The sequence below is a fragment of the Balaenoptera musculus genome, chromosome 3 (assembly GCF_009873245.2).
Source record: "Balaenoptera musculus isolate JJ_BM4_2016_0621 chromosome 3, mBalMus1.pri.v3, whole genome shotgun sequence".
Classification (NCBI taxonomy): domain Eukaryota; kingdom Metazoa; phylum Chordata; class Mammalia; order Artiodactyla; family Balaenopteridae; genus Balaenoptera; species Balaenoptera musculus.
In genome coordinates this window covers 167576125-167583037 of record NC_045787.1, presented here as the reverse complement: position 1 = coordinate 167583037, position 6913 = coordinate 167576125, and positions in this window count along the sequence as shown.

Genomic DNA, 6913 nt, shown 5'->3' with positions numbered 1-6913 from the left:
CAAAGAACTGGGATTGAGAATGTGGGGGCTACACTTTTTAGTAGGGTGGTCAGGTGTGGCCTTTCAGAGTGCCATTTGAGCACAGAAATGAGGGAGGAGAGGAGGGAGCCCCATAGAGATCTGGAGAAGAGTATTCCTCATGATGGCAACAGCACGTGCAAAGGCCCTGAGGCTGAACCACGCCTGGTGGATTGGAGATGCAGCCAAAACCCTACGTGGCTGAGTCAGAGTGAGGGGAGGGAGAGCACTGGAGGAGAACCGGTCTGCGATGTGTAGAGCTCAGAGAGGTAAAGTGACTTGTGCAGGGTCACACAGCTGGAAACTCACCGGGAGATATGCCTGGGGGCCTTCAGCTTCCAAGTGGCCTTCAGTGCTGGGATGTGGTCAAAATATCCCTGGTCAAGGGGATGTAACTCAATTCTGATCTGGAAAATAAAGTCCTGATGATTTTGCCCCACATCTTCTGAACAAAAGGAGAGCAGCCTCGCTCACCTTCTTCCCTGGTGTGGAGATCAACCCCACCTCCAGTCCCTTGTGAGCCCAGTCAAGGGTGCACGTGTAGGTGGGGGAGGGGAAGGAAAGGTGGCCACACCATCAGCTCTTAGCACCACTGCCCCTTCCTCCTGGAAGCCTTCCTGCCTGCCTCCCCAGGCTCCCCCAGGCTAAGGTTGCCAGATAAAATACAGAATTCCCGATTAAATTTGAATTTCAGGTCAACAACAAATACCTTTTGGGGGTTTAAGTGTATTCCATGCAATATTTGGGATATACTTATACTAAAAAATTATTAATTGTTGATCTGAAATTCAAATTGAGCTGGGCATCCTATTTATTTTGTTGTTTTTACTAAACCTGACAACCCTACCCCCAAACCCATGTCCACTTCTCTGCCCCAGCCATGTCTTCATGAAAACTCTGTCACTTCCCAGCCTTGAGGGGCTCCTTGAGGACAGCACCTGTCCAGGAGTCCTAGGGTGGGAGGTAAGAAATAGCTGCTGTTTCTGAGCTATTTCATTACGTTATTCAGAGGCCAGATTTGGATTTCCCCCATTTTCTGGATGAGGAAGCTGAATAATCAAGAGGTGATGTAGTTTTCCCTGGGACACACAGCCACAAATGGGTGGCTGCGGGATTTGGACCCAAGGTCTTTGTTTCTAAGTTCACTGCCTGCTGCTTCCTCCTCCTCTTCCTCCTCCTCCTTTTCCTCCTCTCCATCCCCTTGCAGTGGAAAGGCTCTGAAAACTCCCCAGAACTTTTCCACTGAAACCTAGGTGAGGGAGAGGCAGGCAAGCAGTGTGCCACAAGGCGGCGCTGCTGGTCCCAGATTGGTGTCCTGGTCAATCTGCCTTCTGACCCTCCCTCCGTCCATCCATCCATCCATCCATCCGTCCATCCATCCATTTATCAAGCATCTCCTATGATGTGTGAGCCAGGCCTGGCTGTGAGGACCCAGCGATTCACTGGATATTCAGTTATTCAGCACAACAATTATTAAGTGCCTGCTGTATGCCAGGCCACTGCCAGGCAGCTGTGGGGACCCAGTCTCGACTGCTGCCTTTGCAGCACTCATAGTCCAGTGGGAGACCCACTGGGATCAGCAGGGCCCCTTTAAGAACTTCACGGGGGAATTTCCTGGCGGTCCAGTGTTAGGACTCCAGGTTCCACTGCAGGGTTCAATCCCTGGTCAGGGAACTAGGATCCCACAATGCCACGAGGCGTGACCAAAAAAAACAAAAACAAAAAAAACAACAAAACAACAACAGCAACAAAAAACTTTCACGGGCCTGAGGCACTTGACACCTCCCTTCATGAAAAAATATTACAGATGGTCTCTTACAATTGAATTGGTATTATTTTATTCATTGTTTCTTTTGATTTTAAGAGAAATTAAAATGAAGCCATTTTGTGGGTTCCTGAAAGTGCTGTGGACCTGGGGTCTCCTGTGTCTGATGACAAGTTGCCTCTGGCGACCAGGTGGATAAAATAGATGTGGTCAGGGCTGTGATGGGGATGCTCAGGCATGGTGGAGCCCAGAGGAGGTGCTGGACTTAGGTGTGGGTGGTGGTCCTGGAAGGCTTCTAGGAGAGGTGAATGTCTAATCTGAGGGCTGAGAGATGAAGTCAGGCGAAGGTACCGGAGAAGCTGTTCCAGGCGGAGGGGAACAGAGAGGGTGAAGGTGCAGAGTGAGGCTGGAGAGTAACCGGGCCAGGGGATGGGGAGTATCGGTGGGGGAGAGATGGAGCTAGACAGGTTGGCAAGGTCCAGGCTAACAGAGTCCTGAGGGGCACTGGGGAGCCACAGAAGGTTTTGGAGCAAGGTCAGCAGGGGCATGTTAGAGCATTCGAAAGCTATCTTGGGCCATTCTGTGGATAAAGGAAAACTGGGAGAGGAACACGAGCGCACCTGCTTCAGGTAAGTCTTGAAAGGTGGAAGGGGGGGTGTGCAGGAGGCTGTTCCAGAAACAGTGATGGTTATTCATTCCGGAATTATTTATTAAACACCTCTTGTGTACCCTGCTCAGGATATAGCAGTGAACCAGACAGAACATCCCTGTCCTCACGGAGCTGACGTCCTAGTTGGGGAGACAGACCACGTGCAACAGTCAATGCATAGTATATTAGAAGATGATAAGAGTTGTGGAGAAAAATAGAGCAGGAAAGGAAGATGGGGAGTCGGGGTGGTTTACAGTTTTAAATAAGGTAGACCAGGGACTTCCCTGGTGGGCCAGTGGGTAAGACTGTGCGCTCCCAATGCAGGGGACCCGGGTTTGATCCCTGGTCAGGGAACTAGATCCTGCATGCATGCCACAACTAAGAGTATGCATGCCGCAACTAAAGTTCCTGTGTGCTGCAACTAAGACCTGGCGCACCCAAATTAAATAAATAAATTTTCTTTTTTTTTTTAAAGGTAGACCAGGGAGACCTCACCGAGGAGGTGACAGTTGAGCCGAGACCTGGAGGAGGGAAGGCTGTTGGACTGTGTAGCTTTTAGGAGGAGGTGTGCTCCAGGCAGCAGTAACAGCATGTGCAAAGGCCCTGGGGCAGGGCTGCCTGGTGTGTTGGAGGAACAGCAAGGAACCTGTGTGTCTGGAGCAGAGAGCAAGGGGGAAGAGAGGGAGGAGGTAAGGGCAGGGAGGGGACAGGGGCAGGTCGTGCAGGACATTGTGGACCCTGGGGAGGACTTGGGTTTTTACTCTCAGGAAGGTGGGAGCCATGGAGGCCTGTGGGCAGAGGAAGGATGGGACCTGACTCAGGTTGGGGGTGACGGGCCATACCTGGGAACCTGAGAGAACAGGCAGCTTTTGGGAAACCACAGCTCATTTGAGGAGAGGGGGGCTGGGAGTTGGGTATAGGGGTTTGTTGGAGCCCTGCTAGGGAAGGGGCTTCCAATGTCCAGCAGAGGTTTTGGGCCTTTATTGTGGGAGCAGTGGGGAGCAACTGTCGGATTCAGAGCAGAGGAGGGGCCCTGTTCAGATCTCTGGGGATGGAGGCGTGGAACCTCTGAGATTCAGGGAAGGGCGGCCGGATATCTGGGGGGCAGGCAGGAACTCATGGGCCCCTCTGCTGAGGATGAGGGGCAGATGGGAGAGAGATTGCAGCGGGAGAGTGACAGGCCAAGGTTTGGAAGGTGAGGCTGACACGGGCCTCTGGCTGGGAATCCAGTTAGGGGTGAGGGTAGAGAGACAGTGGGACCACCCCTGAGGCTGGGACCAGCAGAGGAGCAAGTCTGGGGGGATGTTGGTAAGCAGTTTTGCTTCTCCCAGAGCCCCTGGCCTCGGGTAGTAGATTTAGCAAATAAAAATATAGGAACCCCAGTTAAATGTGAATTTCAGATACACAGTGAAATTTTTTTTAGCATAAGTATGTCCCAAGTATTGCAAGGGACATACGCTGAGTAATTACTTGTTTACCTGCGGGACCTGTACTTTTTTCTGGCAACCCTACCCCAGCCAGGACAGATCTGCCCACGATGTCCCCCCAAACCGCAGCTCCGGCCAGTGGGTGGACAGCCTGACCGATTGTGGCCCCGATGGCCGGAAGACAAGGTTTTGTCTCCTTGGCCCGCTCGCCGCAGGAAGCTGGGGGTCTTTTAACATGCAGGCCCTGGCCTGTCCCCGCCCCCCCCGCCTTGGTGGCGCCAGCTGCCCGCTGCCCCCTGTGTGGCTTGGGGGAGGGGAGCTGCTCCCAGAACCACTGTGCCCTGGGCCGGCCCCTCCCGGGCTGGCGGGGTGGGGTGGGGTGTGGTGTCCCACTGGGTACCCCGGGCCCCGGGGTGCGGGCAGCAGCAAGACCTCCACGTGGCCTTTGTCCCCCTCCATCCTGGTGGCTCATCCAGCTCGGAGCCCGACATCGGAGGCCCCCTGGCCTTTCTGTGAAGTTCTGCAGGCAGAGCCGGCAGACTTCCTTGTCAGAATGTACTGGAAGGACAGAGGCCTACGGGCAGCTGACCAGGAACCAGATCCCTCGGGACCGCAGCCACCCCATCCCAGTGCCCCCATACTGAGTGGCCTTGTGTGGGGTGGCCAGGCCCGGAGGCTCTGGCCCGGCCCTCCGAGCGCCAGCTGCCAGGATGTGCCAGTCACGTTGTCGGGGAAAGAACATGCAGTCCTTGGCTCTCCCGGCCTCCCCTTTGTTCCCGGGAAGAGGAGGGGGCTTCTGTCCTGGCAGCCAGCCCCTCCCCCCTCAAACGGTCCCTTGAGGTGAAGATCGGAGGCACCTCGGGTCTGGGGGTTCTGGCCGGAGAGGGTCCCTTGTCACCCAGCATGGCAGAGGAGTCCCCTCCCCCCTAGCCAGCCCTGCCTGCTCAGAGCTCCTGTGTCCAGACCTTGAGGGAGGCCAGGTCACCCCCTTGGGATTGGAATGCCGGAGGTGGCAGCAGCGGGGGGGTTGGGGGGGACATTCCCAGCGGGACAGGCGCCGTGGTGGCAGCTGCTGGCCCCCGCCTGTCCTGCGTCCCCTAAGTTGGAGGCTGCAGCTGGCGTGGGTCGCTTTTGTTTGGGGGGGGGATGTTATTTTTGGGGTGGCGGCAAAGGAGCGTGAGAGGCGCCTCCACCCAGGGCAGGAAGTGGGGCGGCCCCAGCTGCGTTCTCCCGTTGGCACACCTGGCCCAGCGGGCACTGGCGGCCACCGCACAGGAAGTGTTCCCAACGCCCGCCTGTGTGGTCCCCCAATCGGAGGCCCGGAGGGGAGGCGGCCAGCAGGGAGGGTGCAGGGGCCCGCTGTTGTGAGCCAGAATCTTCCAGAAGACCCCCCACTGGGGTAGCGACGGTGCCTCTGGAGTGAGTGCTTACTGTGGCTGATACCGGTTATAGACGTTAATCCAGAGACTTCGGGAGGGAGGGGCTATTGATGAAGCCGAGTTCTACAGATGAGGAAACTGAGGCTCAGAAACAGAAGTGACTCCCCCAAGGTCACACAGCACAGAAACCGCAGAGGTGGGAATCTCAGTAGCATTTAGGATCAGATACACTAACTCAACATAGGCCTCCAACCTGATAGTGTGGACAGGGGGGTCCCAATCAGGGCGATCCTTGGGGTGTCTGGAGACATTTTTGGTTGTCTCGATTGGAGGTACACCTGGCATCCAGTGGGTGGGAACCAGGGATACTGCTCCACACCCCACAGTGCCCACGACGCCCCCCACAGAAAATGGTCCAGCCCTAAATGTAGAGTCTTGCTGAGGTGAAAAGTAATAATAATATTATTAATTATTATTAAGTATAATCTTCATTTTATTTTATTTTTAAACAAGGTTTGTTTGGGGGTTTTTTTGGGCCACACCACACAGCTTGTGGGATGTCAGTTCCCTGACGACCAGACATTGAACATTTCGAGCCCTTGGCAGCGAAGGTCTAGAATCCTAACCACTAGGCAACCAGGGAACTTGCGAATCTTCATTTTATTTATTTATTTTTTCAAGTCTTTATTGAATTTGTTACAATATTGCTTCTGTTTTATGTTTTGGTTTTTTGACCGCGAGGCATGTGGGATCTTAGCTCCCTGACCAGGGATCGAACCTGCAGCTCCTGCACAGGAAGGCGAAGTCTTAACCGCTGGGCCGCCAGGGAGGTCCCCTTAGTCTTCATTTTAAAGATGAGGAAACTAAGGCCCAGAGAGCCTGTGTTTTGGACTCCTGGACCCCAGGTACCCATTTCCCTTGGCTGCTTCCTTACTGTCCTTTCAAGCTTTGAAGTAAGGGAAACTGAGGCCCAGAGGGGAGATATAATTGAAGACTGGAACCCACAGCCCAGCGCAGGCCCCTCTGCTCCTTCTCACAGATCGAGCCTGCAGTGGCTGTGTGGGCTCAGACTCTCCAGGGTCCCCATCCCAGCTCAGCCACTCACTGACACCCAGGGACCCTAGCAGGCAATGTCAATGGCCTCAGCTCTGTGTCTTCCTTCTCAGCTGAAGCAGTAATGATAACCACCGTGGTTCACGGAGAAGCAGCACATACAGGGGTTAGGGCATCTAATCCTGGCTGCAAGCACTTGGGCAAATCACTGCTCCTCTCTGAGCCTCAGTTGTCTCAGCTGTAAAATGGGGTGATGATCATTGTCCTTAACTCACAGATGATGGAGGGGATCAAATGAGGTAACACATAGCTTAGCATGGTGCCTGGGACATGGGAAGCACCATATAAGGGTCGGATATTAAAAAAAAATTTTTTTTAACTGTGGTAAAATACACAGAACATAAAATGTATCATTTAAACCATTTTAAAGAGCACAGCTCAGTGGCACTAAGTACATTCACATTGTTGTGCAACCATCCCCACCATCCATCTCCAGAACTTTCTCATCTTCCCAAACTGAAACTCTGTGCCCAGGAAACACTGACTCCCCAGCCCCTCCCCCAGCCCCTGGCCCCCACCATGTACTTCCTGTCTCTGTGGATGTGACTCCTCTAGGGACCTC